The 24,508-nt window shown below is 34.7% G+C and overlaps 1 long non-coding RNA gene across 1 annotated transcript; it reads right to left on the bottom strand.

Moving 5' to 3' along the window:
• Positions 1 to 2,709: 2,709 nt before the first annotated feature.
• Positions 2,710 to 24,092, bottom strand: LOC127733098 (uncharacterized). Its single transcript, XR_007996747.1, has 4 exons — positions 24,029 to 24,092; positions 22,457 to 22,557; positions 12,850 to 12,961; positions 2,710 to 2,822 (listed from the first exon to the last, which is right to left on the bottom strand). It is a non-coding gene; the product is annotated as an uncharacterized LOC127733098 (long non-coding RNA).
• Positions 24,093 to 24,508: the final 416 nt, after the last annotated feature.

Below are 24,508 nucleotides of genomic sequence, written 5' to 3'. Positions count from 1 at the left end.
AAAAGTAATTACACTTTCAGAAAAAATGTAAAAAAAAAAAAAAAGTTTTAAGGGCAATAACTCCTTAAGGAGTGAACTGACTATTTTGATCATGTTGACTTATTTAGAGATCTTACTTAGCTGAAGATTTATTGCCATTGACAGATTCTCTCTATCTATTATAATATATATTAAGAAAAATAACCGAAAACCGAAAAATTTAATAAAAAAATTTATTTCCAACAGTAACCCAATAATGGGTTGTCGAACTTGTTTAAAAATTTCATGTTAGATATATCATGACCCATTTATCACTTTAACTCCTTTCGCTTTTGCTCTAACTGCTGGAGTTTTTGAGATATAAGCCAAAAACTGCTTTTGTCCCCTATGTTCTATTTTTAGCCATTGCGGCCATTTTTGTTGATGGATCAAAACATCGGATGAAATATATAAAATAGATATCCTACGAAACATTCAGTTAAAGTTTGGCAGTATTTGGCTTCGTAGTTTCAGAGGAGAAGATTTTTTAAATATAAGCAAACATGATGAACAAATTGTGTAAAATTGTCTTTAAAGGGCAATAACTCCTTAAAGAGTCAATTGACAATTTTGGTCATTTAACTTTTTTGTAAATCTTACTTTGCTGAAAATTTTTGCTCTTTATAGTTTATCTTTATCTTCAATAATATTCAAGATAATAACCAAAAACTGCAAAATTTCCTTAAAATTACCAATTTAGTGGCAGCAAGCCAACAATGGGTTGTTCGGTTCGTCTGAAAATTTAAGGGCTGATAGATCTGGACCTATTGAACATTTGTACCTGACATCAGATTTGCTGTAAATGCTTTAGTTTTTGAGATATAAGCCAAAAACTGCATTTGACCCCTATGTTCTATTTTTAGTCATGGCGGCCATGTTTGTTGATGGATCAAAACTTCGGATACAATTTATAAACTAGATACACTAAGAAACATTCGGTTAAAGTTTGAAGGTATTTGGCCGTGTAGTTTCAGAGAAGATTCTAGAAATAGTTTACGACGACGACAGACGACAGACGACAGAGACAGACGACGGACGACTACGGACGCCAAGTGATGGCATAAGCTCACAAGGGGCCCTTCGGGCCCGGTGAGCTAAAAAAGTCATTTCAGAAAATCATAAAAAGTACATATTTGGAACTGTTAAGCGTTTGGTCCATCAAAAAAATAAAAATACATTCGTTTGTCTTTTTACGTGAAACAGTTTATAATGCATTTTAGCTTATAGCATTTCTGGGCTCTTGTTTGAGAACATCTTAGAATTCTACTCGAAAAATGCCTAATTAGCATGTTTTCTCAATAATTTAATGAATTTAAATTATCGATTCGTAGATGGAAAGTATTTCTTTATCAAAAGCATTATATTACTTGAAAAGAATAGACTAAGAAATAATGAACATAATATAATTACCATATATGATGCCATAAATATTGATTTTTTATGGTACAGCGGGAGATAATTCAGTAAAAATGCATTTATCAAGATCTTAAGAGTACACATTTTAAAAAAATATTCAGCTCTTTGTCCATTAAAAATATAAACATACTTTCATCTGTCTTTTTGAGTTCGTGAGAGTGAACAATGCTGCAGTTTAGCTTACAAAATTTGTGGACTCTCGTTTAAGTACTTTCCCGAATTCATTCAAAAAATGCCTAAAGTTTCAATTTCTCACATTGAATCAATGAATTAAAAATATCTATCTGTAGATAATTTTTTAAATGTAAGTGTAAATTTTTCAAAAGCATTATTATATTATACAAGGTTAGTTTAAGTAACAACGAACATACAAATACAGTATCATATGCCATGAATATTGATTTGCTATCATGGTACAAAGGGAGATTATACACTTAAAATGCATTTTTTAAAATTTGAAATATCTTAAAATATCAAACATAGCATACCAAAGTGTAAAACGAGAGTTTTTAGACAAAACAATGTGTTTTTCTATCTATGATTCAGTTGAAAAATGTCAAACTTCCATATTCTGTCAACATTAATTTTCATCTTATTTTCCATAAAAATGAATTGAAAGATTCGAGCGTAAAATATTTGGTGGAAAACACTACAATAATTTCTGGACCTATGAGTGGTACAGATGTGAAATTACGGACTGTCAAACAGATAACGGGCTATAAAACATTAAAAACAATATTGATGTTCACATAAACCCATTTTGAAGGCTATATTATTCTTCAGATATCTGAATAAAACTATTTTACTGCACTATAACTTTCATATTTGAATTTCATTTGGGAAATATTCCTATTCAGTTGATGGCGCTGCAAACTCTAAACAAGGAATTGTTTTACACTAGTCATTTTTGGGCCCTTTATAGCTTGCTGTTCGGTGTGAGCCAAGGCTCCGTGTTGAAGGCCGTACTTTGACCTATAATTATTAACTTTTTATACATTGTGACTTGGATGGAGAGTTGTCTCATTGGCACTCATACCACATCTTCTTATTTATATAGCATCATATCAAATTTAAAAGTTAAAACTTTTGATTCTTTTGACTATAAAAGCATATGTGCAAAATTTTATTACATTTGGTTGACACGTCATGTAGACCAACTAATAAGCCTTTTGCACAGTTCTATCAAAGACTGGGTGTTAAACATATGCCCATTTCTTCTAAGAAGATTTTTAAAAGGCTTTTGACTTTTCTGTAAACTGGTTCAAAACATATAAAACAATTTCAAATGCAATGTTTATTATTACATTTCAATCAATTGTTGATTTTATTTGTTAAATCCTTTTTAAGCGATTGCATCATGTCTAAGTGTTCTTTTGTTTGCTTTGATCCTAAAAAAGAAAAAAAGAATAGGACATTTTTTCGTAAACTAAGACTCAAAATCTAATATTTTATTTAATTCAAAGCAATAAATCTAGATTTGCATCAGGCACGACTCTTTTTTAATTATAGCCAGATGTTTTAATATTTATGTTGTCAGACAGGTTTCTACGTGTTAATGAATACCGAAGCGATGCAAAACTCAGTCAGAGTAATCCATATATATACTAACCAATCTGAATTTATCTATGAAAACATGGTATTGACTTTAGTATTTTTGTAAGAACGCGAACCTTAATTAAATGTAATTTGTGTATTTATTTGTCTATTAAAAAATACGCAGTCTTTAATCTCTGTGTTCATATATATGCGAAGTTGGTTGGGTTTTTTCTCATCTTTATTTATTTCTGTGATACTGGTAGAGATAATCTGTAAATGACAAATATTAACAAATGTTGACTGTGTTGATTTTGAATTTTAATTTAAGCCACATCTCATAAATTCTCGAACTTTCAGTCTTCAGAAGTATATGTCTATGATGACAACACAATTTAAATTCAACATGAAAAGCCAAATTTGCAGTGCAACTTTCAATTTTGTGTTTTACACAAGAATTGTCATCTAATATTCACGATCAATGTAAGCCGTCAGCTGATTCTAATAGGTCCAGATGCATCATGCTGGTCAAAGCTGTTTTTAGTATGACCCTTAACTTCCATTTTGCTGATCCAGCTTTGAATATCCAATTGTATATATAAGATTTAATATAAATAGAAAGTTATCTGGTGATTTTCCGAAATAATATATTGAAAATGTTTTTTTAAGCAAAAGTTTTAAAAAAGTCGAAGGTTAACTAGATGAAATTCACTTTTAGTATGTTCCAGGGGTTGTGTTTCCTATCAAAATAGACTATATGTTGCTACGATGAATTGTCATCAAGGTCTCTAAATTGTTAAGTAAGTAATCTTTCAGAAAGATAAACTGATGCCATTATTACTACTTGAGCGTTATGCAATATCTAATGTTTATATCTGTGTCGCAAAGGATCACGGGTATGTTAGTATAATACGATCAATCTTATTGAAATAAAATCTGTCACCTTCTTCCATTATTGACTGTTAGCATTGATTCAAATATTTCCCTTTAAAAGTATCGATATATTTGTTAATGAAATATCAAAGATATTGTTGGGTAAACTGCCAAATATTTCCGATATAGTACAAAATTCCTATGATCTAACCTCGCAATAATTCTATATCAACCCGATTTTATGAACTGACCTAATTGTCAAATTCTCATATAGAAAAGTAATGTTAAAGTTTATGTCACATCATGGTTTAGCCCCCAATTTCACGGTTCATCATACATGTAAAAGTGTGAAACAATTTATATTCGCAGGTTCAAGTCTTCAATTAAGGAGGTTTACCATGAATTATTGATTAAGTTAACTTGAAACTTAGTACATATGTTCATTGTTTTACATTATATGACAAATTAAGATTGTGACCTTGATTTCATGATCCCCTCAAACATTCAATCATTATAACGGTAACACTGTGTAGCATCGCCACCGGATAAAGGTAACCCCCAACCGGTGGAAAGACAAGGTTAATTTTTTTCTTAGTTTCATTGTATTCCATATTTTGCTGACTAATAAAGTTTTGTGATACTGATTCCGCATAATGTAGCTACTATATAGGTTAAAAGGAAGTAATTAAAGTGACTGGCGCCACCTAGTTTTTACATCCATGATAATAGGTAGAAGTAAATTTATTGTCTGCTGCCCTGTTCATTTTCTAAATTGAAATAGTGAGAGATGAGTGTTGGTATTTGGTGTAGAAATAGCGAGAAATTTGGAGGAAACTCTCTGTGACGAGCAACATTAATATTTTCTGTGCAAAATCAAGCAAGGGGTGTTCATCATTCATACTATTTGAAAATTCTAGAACCATAGAGTACCCTTAGAAAATGCCATTTTTCTATCAAAAAATCTGCGGTACCATATGTGTTTTGCAGTTTTATTCACCCCTAAAGGTGTTGACAATTCAGAATTTGACAGTTTTATCAACGGATCTTTTATAGTTAAAACGTAGGACCCAAAAAGGCTACCATTGTCGCCTATGTAAATAATTACTTCATTTTAACCAGCATGACTGTTTAAAGCTGATTATGATCTTTGATGGATTTCTCTCTTCAAATCGTCAGAATCGGACCGGGTGGTTACTGTTCAAAGAAGCATGTGACGAGTTCAAACTTGTTAAAACACATTTACATTTATCCTTCAACTGTTCATTTGACATTTTCGTAGAACAAAGTTGTATCATATTGTAGCGGGCTGAGGGTTCCGACTTCCGGTGACGGACGACTTTATACTTAGCGTTATGTGTCTGATAATTTTATATACCTGAAAACAGGTCGTAGGTTGCGTACTTAGAGGATTGCTACATGAATTTGTGAGTGTAGCACCCAACGAATCTGTAATCAGTATCGAGATTGAGTCTTGTAGGCCATTTATAGAATCATACTGAATAAAGTTAATGATTTATTAACCACAACACTATAGTTTATACAGGTTGAACAATATATTAATAAGTATAGTATACACAATTAAAAACAATATTGGCTGCTCTCGTAATATCATGTGATTCTAAAACACGAGATAGAAATAGGGATTAATAAACGGCTTTACTGGCATTCGTGGTAGTTACACGTTGTTAGCTCTGGTATCAATATATGGGAAATACATGTGTATTAATATAAATAGAATACAATAACACTAGCAACAATATTATCCTTCTTTTTAAACAATGTTTGATGTTTCTGTTTGTACGTATATGCCTAATAGTTAATGTCTCTAACTTATTGGCATAGATGAAGATGTCAATCTACTTTATAATTATGCACGACTCTATTAATCAATATTCTGTAATTTATTTCAAAAGTGTGTCGCTGGCGTGTCGTACATTTAAGTGATCTTTTGTGTGTTAGTGAAATAGCCCGCTGGCCTTCAATAATTTCTAGTAAAGGTATCCAATCAGATTGTTTGTGATATAGAGTAAATATTCTTGTGTTATAGTAAAATTAAGTTCGATAGCTGGTCTCTATTCAAAATATCGGGTCTTTATTTTCCCAAAAGGAATTAACGTACGTATCTTCTTATGGTTGACACTCTAGCTGTGTCGAGACCGTGTCGTGTCGGTACACAGTAAAGATGATATATTATATTTAATAAAAGCCAACTGTTTTCTTTATGAGGATAAATAAATACTTATTGATAAAATGAATAGAAATTACTTTCGACAATAATATTAATTGTGCCCACCTTAACGACAATATGACAATATTAATTTGCAAATGCTTGTAAGACTTTCAAATTTTGAATATGGCGCCCAGCAAAGACAAGACTGATCCCGAGAGAAGCGAACTTCCGTATTTATAATCAGTACGACACGGTGCGACACAAAGTTCAATAAAGACATAACGCAAATAGCATAACGTCTGTGACGTCATGCCACCTGCGCTATCCCAAGATGCAATACAATAACGTCAACAATAATGGCTGACGACAATATCATAACACAGAGCGTGTCGTGCAACATTTACGCTGCACATACCTTTTAAAGCTCTAAAAATACATGGTAACTACCACGAAAACGCCAGCAAATTATCTAGGGAAGGTAAGAAACACATTTCATAATAATTCAATACGTACATAACTATAATTAAGTGACATTTTAGAGTGTTGCTTCAAGGTGACACTTCACCGGTAATAACGTACAGTATTTTGGTATTTATACAATTCAGCTCCATTCCCAAACACTTGACTTCCATCCACAAGTTAAATACTTTTTCATACATGATGGGATAATTGTCCCTCCCGAAATTTAATCTCCCCAGGCACAGACCGGCCGTTACAATGCCCCCTTAACAAAAAGAGTGTGTCCCCAAACTGTTCCCAAACTATTTCCCTAGTAGCCTAAGCTTATCATGAACATGCCAATGTAAAGTAGCTTACTTACCATTATCAATTACCTTATATATAAATAATCATTATAAATATTCATAAATAATATGCAATTTTACAAACATATATATACCACTATCTATAAAATCCAAAAGTCACACTGAATACTTGTCTAATATATTGTTTGTAATTATCAGTACATTCTACATGCAATAATGTCACACTCTATTTCAACATCTACTGTTTGAGCTGATTTCACGGTCTCCGTCTGCGTCTCTTTTGCGGTTGTCTTCATATCGTCCACTTGCGTGCCCATGTGTTGCCTCCTCCTTATTGGTATCTCAGGTACCCAGTGACTTGTAAGTGAGTAAATTGTTCCGTCTGGTAATTCACATCTTTCGGTCTTAATCAAACCTGAATATCCATCTGGTATAGTATTAGATGTCACACCCTTTCTCCTTGCCTGTTCTCGTAGACGCCTCAACAGTGAGGCCTCCTCTGCCAGGCTATACGATGACGGCGGGCATGCCAAAACATGCCTAGGGTCTTCATTATCCTTTTCTTCAGGTAATAGATAATGCCGATGGTCATAGACCCTGCCATACTTTTTGTCTATCACGCTAACTTTAGATGGTAGATAGCGTGGAGTGGGCCGTGTCCCATCTATTTCAAACACCCTGATATCTTCATCTGGGCTCGGCACTACCTCTTCAGGTATTACTATAGTAGTAGTGGCGAAAGTATCCTGTAGTTCCCTTCACCTTCCTCCATCTCTTCTATTTCCATGACGTCCTCTTCTTTAGTGTTGGTTTCCTTTTCGGTAGGCGTGACGTCCTCCGTTTCCGTATCCACACTAGATGATTTGTCTGTCTTCTCAGTAATTGGGGAGTCCACCATCTCTTTCAAAGACTCCACCAATATTTTTTATTTCTCTGCAGGTGGCATGGGGAGAGTTGCCACCCTTAGCTTTGGTACGCTAAACAACTCGTCTTCTTTTTCCGTAGTAAGTTTGGTGGCTACAAATTCTTCAAACTCAATATCCACTGGAGATGGCTCCCTTAGTGGAGAAATAGGTGTAGCTATAAATTGTGGAATGACATCTTTAGTAATTTTCTTTACCTCTTCTTCTTCTTCTTTCTTACCCCTAATTTTGTTAACTATTGACTTTACTGCTGAGGTATTCTTTTTCTTCCTTTCTCCTTTTTCCTTTCTATAATTATAACTCCTGGAGTTATTTTCCTTCAATGGTTCTGCCTGCTCAACGTGAAACCGGTACCAGTGCTGCGACCGCTTGTGGTCTTTCATCCTGAACCTTACATTTGACGACACCTCATAGGGGCACCACCTGCATCTTATTTTGTTGACACTGTGGGCATATCTCATGTGCCTCTTTAAACTTTCCTGTTTTCTGTATGTTCTCATACACACCATACATGTATTCATCTATTAAGATACAAAGAAAAGAAAATATAATTATAAGTTATTTATCAAGCGACGTTCAGGGAGAGAATTAATGATACCAGAGCCATGGTTATTCCTCCGACTGCATTGACTGGAACTCCTAAATAATCCCAAAGTTTAAAGGTTAGTAACATTATAATAAAAGTCACAACATATTTACAAGTAAATTATGTACATCAAGTTTAATAATTCAATTATTCAACATAATCTTTGAGATAAGCTGGTTTATGCCGACGTCGAGTCACTAACTGTTCATCTTTATCTTCTTTTTCAGAAACTGTTTGGTTTTTCGTCTTCCTCCTCCTTAGTATCTCTCACCATATCTATCCGTCCTTCCGTGTCGTTATCCAGAAAACGTCCTTGAGCAATAATAAATGTCTCATATTTGACTATCCTTGTACTGCCATATACAACCCGTTCTGTGTCAGACATGTTGGCAATTCTGAGTGGTACAACTCCATTGCTAGGATCTACCAACGACCTTGCAATAAGTAAATCAGTCTGGTCGGAATAATTTTTCGGTTCTATAATTGCATTAGATATATGCGTAGGGTCTCCCTCTATTTTTCCAGGTACGACCACTTCAGAAAATGGCGGGAGTACAATATTATGTTCAATTGACACCTTAAAAATGGCTGCCATTTGACTTTCTTTCTTACAACGTATCTCTGTGTTGTCAATAGTAAACAATCCCCCCCCCCCCCCCCCCATATCCAAGTTACACTTATGTAAGTATAGAAAATCGTATCTCAGGACGGCTGGAGCATCAATTTCTGCTACCAAAAACCGTTGGCTATAACACTTGTCATTGATTTTAATACAAAAATTTGCTTGACCCATGGTGGGTATCAATTCCCCATTGGCCATTTTTAATCGCACACCACTTGTTGAAAGCCCTGGCCTTTTAGGCTCTGGTATCGCAAAATATTTGCGGCTATGTAGTACTGTCATAGTTGACCCTGTGTCAATAAGACAATTTACTATAACATTATTTACATAAATTTTTAAATACAAACTATCATGTTTATTCTCTCTACATCTTAAATTCTCAGATGGTCCCTGTGCAATTTTACAAAAGCTGATCAAAGGTGGGACCCCTCCTTCGACCTCTAATAGTTTCCCGAATTGGACACGAAATATCCACTATTAGTTTGCGTGCCCTGTGTGTATGTCCTGTTGTTGGCTCTTGTGACTCCTGGGCGACTTTGCTGTCGACCTTGTGAAGCCAAATACTTCCTACACTCTCTTTTGATGTGGCCGGTTATGCCACAGAAATAACAGGTAAGTGGATGCTTTGGTTTTGTTGCCTGCTTCTCTATTCTCGCTAATCTTTCTACTAAGTTGCCCATATCGTCACTGCAATCGGATTCATCCGATACTTCTGTCTGTCTTCTAAGAGCGACACGGCTCGGGAATTTCCTTCTTTGTCCCGTACTGAACGCCTCATATTCAAGGCCTATCCTGACACTGTCATCAATATTGATGGGTTTCCCCTGGAAAATTGCCCATTCAAGATCCGGGTCCCCTAAGGAGTCCATAAAGCAATCACGTGCAAGTTGTTCCCTCACTTCAATTGGTGCTGTCGGGTATGCAAGTCTTGTCAGTCGTTTTATGTCCTGTGCTAATTCGGGCAAAACTTGTCCTTTATCCCTTGTTCTATTTTTCATCTGTACCCTATATAGTTCTGCCTGGTTACTGGGCTGAAAACGTGATACTAATGCTGCTACTAGTTGTTCGTAGTTTCTTCTTCGATCTGGTCTAAGGTCACTGAGAATTGCCTGTGCTGATCCTCTGAGACTCGTTGCTAGCTCTAGGGCTTTTGTGGCATTATCCCATCAGTTTATCTCAGCCACCATTTCAAAATGTACCTGATAGTCTTGCCAGCTGCTTGCCCAATCATAGTTTGCAGCATTCTTGTTTTTGTTACTTGTGTTTGTGTTGTTTGCAACAAGCTGATTGTGCATCCTTGTCGGTTGTCGATTTTCCCCCATCTATTTCCAAATACTGGTGAACGGCGTCGTTCTGTCAATTGGTCATAGCAATGACCAAGTACATTGTCCTCAAACCCTGACACTCGCCTTGTCGACTCCCGTGCGCGGCCGTCACACAAATTAAGAGCCTCAGTGTCAGTGCGGACCTTCCATGGGAATGCCCTCATGCCTCCGGATGGCATAGAAATTGATTCTTCTTGCATTCTAGTTCGCCTAGTTGGCAAAGGAGAATCACAGGAGATACTCTTGTTGAGATGGCCAACCTCCCGAATGTCCGTGGGGTCCTGTCCCGTAGTCAAACTTGGACTTGTATATATAGTTGTATCTCCCCTTCCATGGGTTGACCGTTGATGCTCAGCCAAGAAATATGCTGAGTCAACAAATGCTGATTCGTTTCTATTTCGATTATGAAACGCCGCCCTGCCGACACGTTCATCTTTGTCACAATCTGTAAATTTTAGTCTCGTACCATCTATGTGTCTGAGATCTGATTGGTTAGTCCGAGTCCTTTCTTTTGTAACCCGCACCTGTACTTCTCCCGATGGTGTAGCGTGTTCTATCAGGTGCGGGGAGTCCCGTCTCCTGGGCACCTGTGTTATCCACCTCATCTCTTCCAAGTGGAGTGGTAGTCGTGCTGTTGCTTGCAATGTCTTACAAAGGTTGTCTTTGGTCTCAAACGTCACTCTGTGGATTCCCTAATAGAGATCCCACCGCTGCCACCAATTGTAGCGGGCTGAGGGTTCCGACTTCCGGTGACGGACGACTTTATACTTAGCGTTATGTGTCTGATAATTTTATATACCTGAAAACAGGTCGTAGGTTGCGTACTTAGAGGATTGCTACATGAATTTTTGAGTGTAGCACCCAACGAATCTGTAATCAGTATCGAGATTGAGTCTTGTAGGGCATTTATAGAATCATACTGAATGAAGTTAATGATTTATTAACCACAACACTATAGTTTATACAGGTTGAACAATATATTAATAAGTATAGTATACACAATTAAAAACAATATTGGCTGCTCTCGTAATATAATGTGATCCTAAAACACGAGATAGAAATAGGGATTAATAAACGGCTTTACTGGCATTCGTGGTAGTTACACGTTGTTAGCTCTGGTATCAATATATGGGAAATACATGTGTATTAATATAAATAGAATACAATAACACTAGCAACAATATTATCCTTCTTTTTAAACAATGTTTGATGTTTCTGTTTGTACGTATATGCCTAATAGTTTATTGTCTCTAACGTATTGGCATAAATGTAGATGTCAATCTACTTTATAATTATGCACGACTCTATTAATAAATATTCTGTAATTTATTTCAAAAGTGTGTCGCTGGCGTGTCGTACATTTAAGTGATCTTTTGTGTGTTAGTGAAATAGCCCGCTGGCCTTCAATAATTTCTAGTAAAGGTATCCAATCAGATTGTTTGTGATATAGAGTAAATATTCCTATGTTATAGTAAATTTAAGTTCGATAGCTGGTCTCTATTTAAAATATCGGGTCTTTATTTTCCCAAAAGGAATTAACGTACGTATCTTCTTATGGTTGACACTCTAGCTGTGTTGAGACCGTGTCGTGTACATAACTATAATTAAGTGACATTTTAGAGTGTTGCTTCACGGTGACATTTCACCGGTAATAACGTACAGTATTTTGGTATTTATACAATTTTTCTCCATTCCCAAACACTTGACTTCCATCCACAAGTTAAATACTTTTTCATACATGATGGGATAATTGTCCCTCCCGAAATTTAATCTCCCCAGGCACAGACCCGGCCGTTACAATATTTAAGCTTGAACGACACTGTATTTCGGAATAAACTATTGTTTTCACAGAACAATTCATGTAAATAAAGCTGATAAATTGTACGGCGAATAGTGTTTTTCTGTACGGGAATAGATTCACGTGTTTTTATCACCGCTGCGGAAGTACCTATATCCGGTGGTGATACTACACAACAAGGTTTACATTTTCCAACAATGGCCTTGAATAGAAACTTTATCATAAAATATCAAAAAAGCTTCATTTTTATCTAAAATAGACGTATTTCAAAAGTCTTAACGCTAAGTTAAATGATCTGTTTCATAAGAATACATTATAGACTCCTAAATTAGCACATTTTAAATATGTTGTTAAAGCAAGACGATTTTGTGCATTTTGCAGACCTAAAATCAAAAGCTGTTAAGGTTTATATTGAACACCTATACACGAAAAATGTCTGAATCAGGACTAGGACCAACATAACTATAATAAAAATCCTAATAAACTAAGAAAAAATCGGAACAAAACGGACGCGAGAACACAAATTGTGCATATTTAAGCTGTCATAACATCTTAATTCAATATATGATATGCTAAATAGAAGTTTTTATGCTGTAATACAAAATTATATGTTAAATTTGCAGTGATTTGGCAAGATTAAATAGAAGTAAAATCTTGGGGCCGATTTTAACCGTTCTTTAACCTACTCTGGCTTTTGATTCAATTGTGTCAATCTATGTGCGCATGTAAAAAAAAGCTGACCTATTAATATCATTTATATTTGATTGTAATATTGAGTAGCAATATCATTGACGCTCTTTTTATTTATATATATATATTACCTTCAACAATATCCTTATATTTCACACCGGTCCCCTTTCCAACCTTCAACACATGAACAAATACCGGGCGAAGTACATTTTCCTCCATTTTTGCATTCAGGCAGGCAAATTGCTGAAACATTTGAAGCAACAGTGTGATAATCTTGCAAAACCAATGCTGAAATTTCTGAGTCTAGATGTTCATTATAATTTATGCTATAATAATATATTCATGTATTTTACACTAATGCATATAAGTCACATTATACTTGAAGATCTGTGAATGCAGTGAAAGTGTTGATGACTGTCAAGAATTGATACCGTTATTCTATGATTATCTTGTCTTAATTTTCATATCATAGAACTAAATGTTTTTTTTTTTTAATTAAACGAAATGAAAGCAAGTGACCATCATATATGCATGATGCGATTCTTGCTAAAACTGTGATGGACACTTGTTTTAATTTCGTATGAATTTTAAGAAACATAGCATTTGATTCTTATATTTAAAGATTTTCGAAATAAAAAAATATTTGTTATTCAAATTTTATATCTGAAAGCAAGGATTTGTATAGTAAGATGCAAAATCCGCCATTAATTAAGGCACGCTGAGCATCTTCGAAATGCATCATGGGTAATCACGCTAAAATCTCGCGCTGCATAAGACATTATAATACAATCTATGCAAAAATCCACGAGAACTGCTAACGAAACTGATCGAAACAAGAAGACAGCGTTATCTATCAAAATAATTTCAATAATAATTATTTTAACGGCTATGGTCTGACCGCTATCTGACTGCTAAGCTATAAAATTCTCGACGAGACACAGAAACAAAAACAAACACCCGAAAGTCGTTATGGATCATTAAGAGAAGAACTTCTCAAACGAGCAATAAAATGCAGCTGTCGAAACAATTATAAACCAAATTATATGCTATATATTCAAATAATTTAACATTTATACCACAAAGTTTCTCCAAGAAGGTATACTGTAAATTAACTACGTTGTGACATAGTTAAAGGCTCATTGGTCATCGTCTGAAGGTTACAACTGTTATACACTTGTAATTGACCTTAATGACCTGTACCAAGTTAAGTAATGTAGTCTGTAATTAAGTGGCTGGTGGTGCTATAACAGAGACAAAATGCCTGACTGAAAACGAATACATTTCAACAGAGAAAACTGACAAATATAAAAGAAATATAAAATTTATTACCAAAAAAAAAAATATATATAGTATTGCCCTTGGGAAATCATCTCAGCTAATTTTGAAAATATTTTTGCTAATTATGAAAATATTTTCCCGTCGAATTCCCTGAATCCTGAGCTGTTGTAAAGCGTAGTTTGCGCGAACTATTGATGCTTGCGAAACAGTGGTTGACAGGAAATTCGACGTGACCTGTCCTATCAACTGTAGTATAACTAATGAAATGTGAGTTGTAAGTTGATAGAACTTGGGGGATAAACAATTGTCATTTAAAAGACTGACCAGTGATAAAAAATGCAATGAATGGCCATTGCTCAGATTATATGAAAAATAAAAAAGTATATGAGCTGAGTAATCCCCCAAGTTGTAAGATATTAAGTGAGGTGGAATTCAAAAGGGGGTATAAAGGGAGCCTTCAAGTCGCATGTGGTGAAAAAGTATTAGACAGAGAGAGAGAGAAAAACAAAATGAATATACAAATATGATGCACAAAACATAACTGTAAAGTTTGATTGTATCTAGAAAAATAAAACAGCAACTCGTCACATGGCTGAATATAAGAAAACTATAAGGTTCACATGTGTTTCTTTTCACATTCCAAGCAGGCTCTAAATTGAAATACGCGTTTTTTGGCAAAAACTCAATGACACAAGTTCGTTAAATACAGTAAAATATAAATCCACATGTATCAGGGGAAAACAGCAACTCTTCGAAACGGCTGAATATTCTATGAAATCGGTAAATTCGAATTCAAATAATTGTCACTATAGATAAGGCTTAAAGTTAAAATACATTGTTTCTTCTGCTAAACGATATTGTATGTATAAAGATATGTCCAAGTGTATCGAGAGGAAAAAACAGCAACTCTTCGAATGGCTGAATACTTCATAACAAGTAAAGTTAATTCACATAAAAGTTCAATTACGGTCAACAAGTTCACAATTAAAGTTCATTGTTCTTGGTAAAATAACATCCATTCAAGTTCGATAATGTCCACATATCGAATATGACTCAGATATTTTTAGACAATGTCAAAGACTTCTGTGCTTTTCGAATCGTGTCCGTGGAAATACGAATATAACGACAATAACTGTCTGATGTCCACCGACCGAGAGTTTTGATAAGATGATCTTGAGTATTAACAGATCCTGCCGATGTACTGGCACCAATTCTAAAAGAATGACCATTGTATAAGCTTGAGTTGTACCCACAAATATCTAGTACATGTCTTAGACTTCTGATGAAAAAGTCCCTGTCTAAAGCGCTACCATTCTCTTTGACAAACAATGGATCTGAAAAACAAAAAGATGCTTCTCTACCCTTCCTGATTGCGATATACTTTTGGACAACAGAGAAAGGACAAATGGTATGATCGGATTTGTGAAGCTGTATACTGACACCTTTACGAAAAGGATCTGTTTTTGAGGTTTTAAGGTGTAGAATAGCATAAGAATCGAGGATCTCAACATCCGTTACACTTAGATTTACAGTAGAATCAAAATGTTTAGAAACTGTAAATTCACCACATCTAAGAAATCCAAAAAAAGGCTACTGTACAGGCCGTTTCTAACAAACAATCAGTAAAGGCAGAGAAAACACCTGCTCTAAGAGAATTGCAAATTCTCCCAAGTACCTGAAAAGTAATAGGAAGACGTGGTTTTGGATTATGCTCTCATTGTATACGTTTGACGGCGCGTATTATCATATTGAGTCTCTGGAGTGTCGATTCATTTGTATAATCAAACGGATGGTCACAGTTACTTTGGATATAATAAAACCGAATTCCACATAAATACAATTTAATGGTTGTATGTAAAAGTCTCAAGTTTTTGTAACAATGTGCGACAAAATAAATCAAAATATCCTCAGAAATCGGAGGCATGGGTTTACCTAACCAGACAACCCCGTTGTTAGCAAGAAATGCAGTATAAGCTCGATATCCAACTTTATACGTCTGAGATGTTCTAGTTGATAACACGTGTCGCCATAAATCCGACACTGTAGACTTTAATGCCACATTACTCGTGAGACTGGCGGGCACTTGTGAGGTACTTTGTCCGCTAAAGGTGCAAGTATCTTGAAACGCTCTAGCTGTAAACGAGAAAGAGAGTCACTGATATTATTCTGAACTCCAGGAACGTGTTCGGCACGAAAACAAAAATTATTTATACAGGCATACAAAGTAAGAGTTCTCATAAGTTACATTATCAGTAAACATCTGGAACGACCTTTATTAACAATATGTACGGTGGCTTCATTGTCACATCGAAATAAGATTCTTTTAGTTGTCCATGAATGACCCCATAAGATGGCTGCAACGACTATAGGATAGAGTTCTAGAAAAGCCATGGAATATTTCTTTTCGCATGGAAAATTTAAATCATCCGACCAAGGAGAACAAAACCATTTCCCCTTGAAATAACCACCATAACCAATGGTAGAAGCCGCATCTGTATATAATTCGATATCCCTAACACTAGTATAGTCAGAATCATAAAACATATTAATGCCATTCCAGTTTACCAAAAACGAGTACCAAAAACGCAAATCGGTACGACATTCATCGGTCAAATAAATTTTGTCTTTGAGATCCTTGACAGTTGTTGATAAAGATATTAGGTATGAGACAAAAGAACGACCCGGAATTATAACCCGCATAGCAAAATTTAAATGCCCTAACAATTGTAGAAGTTCACGTTTAGTACAAGATTGTCTGTTTAAAAACTTCTTGATAAATTCACTGATGCGACTTGTTTTATCTAAAGGCAAGCGAGTCTCCATCTTTTCCGTGTCAAGTATAATACCCAAATATTCAATAACTGTACAAGGGCCAACAACCTTGTGTTTAGCCAGTGGAATATTAAGTCTTTTAAAAAGAGTAGTCATTAATGCCTTAGTTCTCTCTGCGCAAGAATCGGGTTTATCTATAGTCAAGAAATCGTCTAAAAGGTGAAATATATATTCAATTTTGTAGATATTAGTAGCAATCCAACAAATTGCTCTGGATAAGTTATCGAAAATAATTGGCGAGCTCCTACAACCAAACGCTAGTCTATTAAAGAAATAGTATTCTTTGCACCATTTAATGAAAAATAAATGCCACTGGTCCTTTCCAATTCCCAATTGTTTGAAAGCGGACTCTATATCGAACTTTGAACACAATGAAAAACGACCTAATTTTCGTATAACTTTGATCGCATCGTCTATTCTGACATACGTCATTGAACAATCTTCTTTACTGATCAAGTCATTAATACTACAATTATCATCATCGTCATGTGGGGCTGATAAATCCAATATAAGCCGCTTTTTCCCGGAGTACTTCCCCACAGCAAGTCCCAAAGGGCTGACTCGATAATAGTTAAACGGTGGAATTTTATACGGACCTGACAAGAAACCTTTTTCACATTCTTTGTCAATAAGCTCCCGCACGGTTAAGATTGAGAGCGAGCTGAAAAGTTATTCTTACATTCAAGTGTCGGTATATCAGTACATTTAATCATAGTGTCAAAGCCCTCGTTTATTCCACTACAAAGATAATTAACAAAATTTATATCCGGATGCGTTTGCAATAAATCACGTAACAAGTTAACATTGATAGGTGAATTTTCGATAACAGGAATTGTTACTAGTCATTTTTTATCTTCGTTGATTGTAGTCGACCCTCTAGAAGATTTGTTCCTTTGAGTATCTTTGTTGCAGTTAAAGGCGGAATGAAAAGCGAAACAAGAACTGCAAATATGAGTCAAAGAACAACCCGGTCTGGCACACCCCCTTGTGGTGTTATAATTATTGCAGACCTCTTTCCCATCGTGCAAAAATTGGTGTTCTGCCCCTCCTATCAACGCGATCGGAAGATGGTCTATTCTTCGGATAAGTACTACGTTCTACTGATTGAGAAGAAAGAGGGCCAAAAATTTGTTCCGTGATCAATAGCGTAACAAAGTCTACAAACTTCTGGCCTTGCATGCGGAGCTAAAAGCGTAAAAATGTCATTGTCTTTAACTCCCCAGTCAAATTTAACTTTGAAATCGCGAAGTGCAGTTGCAGCTTTGGCGGCAAAAAGCTTATGATAATCATAAAATTTTTCGCCGTAGCTAGATTCAATCTGTAAAATGTTAGCTAAGTAACAATCTAATTCTTCGCTGCGTTGAGGAAAAACCCTACACATGACGCGCTTATATTTGCCAAAAGCGCATACGAACTCTTTAATAGTGAGCGTTCTATGAAGCCGGATATCCCTTTTTCCTGGCAAAATAATTTCTAGACCACTGCTAGTAAGTAAAGTACTAGCTGCCTGAACGGATTCGTAATCTTTCATTAGTAGTCCGGCTAGATTAACGTCCCTACCTTCAATGATTTGCTTTTTAAGCGCTGGTGAAATGATATCCAAAAAGGGAACAGACGATGATGGCACCCCGTTAATAGTAGCTGTAGATGTGTTAAGGGTGGGATTTATCCCGCAATCGCTTTCACTAGGAGAAACACCGTACCATTTGTATAATGTAAACACATTATCATCTGCTGTGTGCACTTGATGACATCTATTTCGTCTTGTATCTTGTATATTCCCGGAAAAATCCGCTGATAAAGGAGTATTAGAATTATTCCTGTTGGTGTTAGAATTCATAGAATCCCTTAGTCCTAAAACAACTTCTGTTAAATTTCCGATCAGAAGTGGAAGTTCATTAGACGAATGACTGGTCACATTTGGTAAAGTTGGCGAGCCTTCCTGGTCTTCATTTGACAATTGTTCAGGTTCGGAAACTGATTTGAGATTATCGAAATAAATTTGTTGTAACACTGTTTTACTTAATTTTGAAGTAATGTTTATTCCAATATTTGTCAGTTCTTCCTTGAACTTCTTAACTGTCCAAGACGAACAGTCACTTTCTTGTCTGTTTATTTCAATTGGATCCGGGGAAAACCGACTTGTAGATTTCCTTTTTCTCCGAGAAGCCATAGTGTTAAGTAATCCGTAAAAACATTCAAAAGTTTCAACTAAACATTAGATATATATATTTTTTGTAAGACAAGAACTGCTAACGAAACTGATCGAAACAAGAAGACAGCGTTATCTATCAAAATAATTTCAATAATAATTATTTTAACGGCTATGGTCTGACCGCTATCTGACTGCTAAGCTATAAAATTCTCGACGAGACACAGAAACAAAAACAAACACCCGAAAGTCGTTATGGATCATTAAGAGAATAACTTCTCAAACGAGCAATAAAATGCAACTGTCGAAACAATTATAAACCAAATTATATGCTATATATTCAAATAATTTAACATCTATGCAAAAAGTCCACGAGATTCCAATCCTTCTTACTATACAAATCCTTGCTGAAAGTAAAACTTTCGACAGAAATTTTCCAGTGAGTTGAAAGCAGAAAAGTAGATAGCTTGTCAATTATTTATCATTTTTAAATCATTATTGTACATGTTTATCATAGGATAATAATTCATTTTTATATATTTATATCAATAATCCACATATACAAGATATATTGTCAGCTGATTTTTAAAATTGAATTAAATTGGATGGTTTTAAAGCATAATCCTTTGCAAGAATTTTACAAGCAATGCGTACGAGCGTGTAAAATTTGCGATACTTTACAAACAGGAAAACTTGTAAAAGTTTAAAGATTAAGTTTGTTCATCGATACTGCTAAAAAAGATAGAATTATACGAATAAAATTGAGAATGGAAATGGGGAATGTGTCAAAGAGACAACAACCCGACCATAGAGCAGACAGCAGCCGAATGCCACCAATGGGTCTTCAATGCAGCGAGAAACTCCCGCACCCGGAGGCGTCCTTCAGCTGGCCCCTAAACAAATATGTATACTAGTTCAGTGATAATGGACGTCATACTAAACTCCAAATTATACACAAGAAACTAAAATTAAAAATGATACAAGACTAACAAAGACCAGAGGCTCCTGACTTGGGACAGGCGCAAAAATGCGGCGGGGTTAAACATGTTTTTTGAGATCTCAACCCTCCCTCTATACCTCTAGCCAATGTAGAAAAAAACAAACGTACAACAGTACGTACAGTAAAACTCAGTTTAAGAAAAGTCCGAGTCCGATGTCAGAATAGGAAACAAAAGAAAATAAACAAAATGACAATAATACATAAATAACAACAGACTACTAGCAGTTACTGACATGCCAGCTCCTGACCTCAATTAAACTGATTGAAAGATTATGTCTTCATCATATGAATATCAGGCACAATCCCTCCTGTTAGGGGTTTAGTATTATACCATCATAAAATATATGAGAAGAACATAACCCGTGTCATGCCAACAACTGGTTTTAGAATAAATAATATGTTTAATTCCGATGCAAAGACCCTATAAGTGAATCAATATTAAAGCAAACATATGCAATCTTTAATGACCTGACAACAGCACTGTAACTATATCCCTTCTTAATAAGTCTGTTTAAAGGTTTTGTTAGCTTTTGAGGTGAATACTGACATTTGTGTGCTTTGTAAAGAATATTACCATAAAAGATTGGATGTGAAATACCCGAACGTATAAGATGTCTGCATGTTGAGTTATATTTACGAATGATGTCCTTATACCGATGATAAAATTTAGTAAATGTTTTGACTAGTTTATGATATCGAAAACCCTGGTGTAATAATTTTTCAGTAATACATAAATTTCTCTCGCTAAAATCTAATACGTTGTTACATACACGAGCGAATCGTACAAGTTGAGATATATAAACACCATAAGATGGTGACAAGGGAACGTCACCATGTAAAAATGGATAATTAACGATAGGAAATGAAAAATCATCTCTTTTATCATAAATTTTTGTATTAAGCTTCCCGTTAATGATATAGATATCAAGATAGAGGAAAGGACAGTGGTCATTGTTAGTATTAGCTTTATTTAAAGTAAGTTCAACAGGATAAATTTCTTTAGTATACATACTGAAGTCGTCATTATTGAGAGCCAATATATCATCCAAATATCTAAAAGTATTGTTAAATTTTTGTATCAGATGTTATTTCGATGGGTCTTTGCTGATTTTAGTCATAAATTGTAACTCATAACAATACAAAAACAGGTCCGCAATAAGTGGTGCACAGTTAGTCCCCATTGGAATTCCGATAACTTGACGATATACGGAATCTCCAAAGCGAACAAAAATGTTATCAAGTAAAAATTCAAGGGCAGATATAGTATCAAAGTATGTCCAATTGACATAGCTCTTTTGTTTGTTGCTACTAAAAAATTACTAAAAGAGTTTGAACATATGTATTCGCATTCCGACATTTTAAATGCCCATTTAATTAGGTGTGTGAATTTTTTCTTAATAAGAATATGAGGCAAAGTGGTATATAGGGTAGAAAAATCAAAACTTTGAACAGATTCAAAATTACCAATATATGCATGCAATTTATCAAGTACTTCCAACGAGTTTTTGACACTCCAAAAGTAGTTAATTCCACTATTTTCAAAGGCCTTATTTGAACAATTTATTATCAGGTTTTTGATTGTACCAAGTGTACTAGTAAGTAGAATAGACAATTTAGTAGTGGAACAATGACTTGAAGACGAAATAAATCTATATTTGTAAGGTGATTTGTGTAGCTTCGGAAGCCAGTACATAGTTGGGACTTTCATTGTATTTGGTTCTGCTTGTAAAGAAGTAGCTAATAGTTTATGTTTGTTACAGATATCGTTTTCTGAAAATGAAGTCAGTTGGAATGTTGGTGAATTCGTGATTTCGTTTTGCAGAACCTCAATGTAAAATTTACGTCAAACTATAATGGTATTATTAGCAGCTTTATCAGCCGGGACAAAAACAAATTCAATGGCTGAATATTCGTTAAGGGTTCCACGGAACCCTGTGTCTCGTCTGCGATTACTGCTGTCAGTGTTGACTGTAAAAATTGAGAAAAATACAGAATTAAAAAAATCATAATTTTTCTTTAGATGCATCTGAATAACTAAAAAACTTCTGCCAAAGTTTAAAAAAAATTCTACTCTGAAAACTTGTCATAAAAAAAGCTTTTGTCAAAATTTCATAAAATTCCATGTAGGTTTTGACAAAGTTAAATTGATGATAACTGTAAAAAAAAACTAATCCTATTTATCAGAAAAATACGGCAAAAATGAAAATAAGTTTTTTTTTCAAAAAATTGCTTTTAATTAGATACTGTCTTGGTCATAAACAAGCTTTTGCCTAAATTTCCTAAAATTCCATGAAGGTACGACAAAGTTATTGATGGGTTAAAAAAACTTTCACCACAGAATGAACCAAAATTTGTAACAAAATAGCAGATAACAGTGTTATTTCCTTTTATGAGACAAGAGATTAGGAAAATGGAAAAATTTGAAAAGTTTTCGGTCACCACTTGAACAACCGTATTGAATCTTCCTAAAACCCACCTCTATCACAGTTTTGGTGTGTACTGGTCCTCCAACCATTACAACATAATTTCTGAGGTATGTACTTATTCACCAACACCGAACGCCAATGATAGCACGGCCTGAAATATTTCTTATTTCATTAGTTTTTGTATATTTTATTCCCTATTCTCTTCAAAAATCCCCATATATTTTTTTGTTATCCTATCGTACTCGTTTCCTCAATACACCGTGTTTCAAAATATATTTTAGCAACCAAAAAAAAAAAAACAAAAAAAAAAAACAAAAAAACAAAAAAAAAACGCGGGTTTGAGTTGTTTTTACAACATAATTTATTTTACTTCATTATTGTTGTGGTGTTTTATTTTGCAATATTTATGTTGTTCTATCGGTGACGGTCAATTCGTCGTGAATAATCAACTTTTTTTTACATGAAGAATGTCACATGTGGAGCAATCTAATTAAAATATAGATCTCGGATTTCGTTATACTACGTTATACTACATACGAGGTATAACGTAGTATAACGAAATTCGAGATCTATATTTTAATTAGATTGCATGTGGAGCAAAAGTTGCTGACCATTCTTGAGAACGTAGTCTAACATTGTTTTTATGGTAGATTTTGTGTCCCATTCTGTCTGGTTTTTTTCAACGAAGCTCGGATCTTCCTCCCTTTGTCTATAATTCTCCTTCGACATGTGTTTGTTTAAATAACATTTTTCATGCATCGTTTTGTGGGGCAATTTAAAATTTGTGTCTGATAAGGTACGAGTATGCAAACGATGGCCAAAAAAGATAAACGGTGCGCTTGTACGCTCGCAATGCATTCTATGTGACCGCTTTAAAAAAATTTTATGGAAATTGTTATGCATTGTCAATGAAATATATATATATATATTTCAAGATTTAAAGTTGTTTCATTGGGCAAATAAGTGAGCTATTTCATATAGACTTGAAATTATAACTTTGAATTACGGAATCGTTATTTTAGACAATATCCTTGTTTATTTAATATCTGAATTTTAAAATCAAGTTACTAATCATTGGAATAGGTGATACATTCAATAAAGGTTCACATAGTAATAGTCTATCACAAAACTGAGTGTCGGCCACTTTATATGATAGATTCATTTCGTTTGACGTACATCCAGCGGCAAATATTTCATGCATGTTCAGGACGAAAACAAATTGACAATACATACAATAACAAGGTACTGTAATAGTAGTCGCCCGGGATGAAGGGTGGGAACCTTGGACTACCACTGGAAAACAATGGTATGGTGGATAGTAACAGAAGTTTTGCCTTCCAACATGCAACCTTTAGACCCTTTAGAGAGTTGTCACAAGGGTTCTTTAACGTGCTGAAGGCGGGGCACGCTCTCAACACATGACATCGGATTTAACTTCCCTATTCTGACCTGACGTGGCAGCTATTTTTTTCATCCAGCCGAACGGACGCCCCACTTTAGCAAGGGTTTTACTGCTGGTCTGAAGAACAAAAGTAACCATATGTATATACGACGGTCACTTTGGGGGTGTCGGACACTTTATACATTTTCATCAGACAACTGTATCTTACTACTGTACTTACCCTGACCAATTCCGGTATGCACATCGCTTTTCCAATCCAAAGGTAGCTATCATTCGAGTACAAACTTGTTTAGAAGCATTATGATGATTCAAACATGTGATTTATAAATTCAATTATAACATATAATAAGTAGAACTTTATTTTTCTTATTACAAGTCAGTTTGGTTTAATTTTTGTGTCAATGTCAAATTAATTAGCATTTTACTCGACATAAACCTTCTTGTTTTTAAGTTTTGTTGTTTCTCTCAATTTTATTCAAATAAAAGGAGAAAATATTTAGTTCCTACGTAGTGTTTTGTTGAATTTTGTTTTGCTTTGTAGTCATTGTTTTAGCTGTCCTTTCTTACACACGATTATCGACAAATAGTTTTTAAATGCCCCTCTAGTATTTTCTTGTAATTTTATCAAGATTAACTCATGCATGCCTACGAACTGAAAAATTAAAAGCGAATAGTGTCATTAATCCGTACTATACGTAGC

This window comes from Mytilus californianus, unplaced genomic scaffold (genome assembly GCF_021869535.1).
Source record: "Mytilus californianus isolate M0D057914Y unplaced genomic scaffold, xbMytCali1.0.p SCAF_3, whole genome shotgun sequence".
Classification (NCBI taxonomy): Eukaryota; Metazoa; Mollusca; class Bivalvia; order Mytilida; family Mytilidae; genus Mytilus; species Mytilus californianus.
This window is presented reverse-complemented; position numbering and strand designations above follow the sequence as displayed.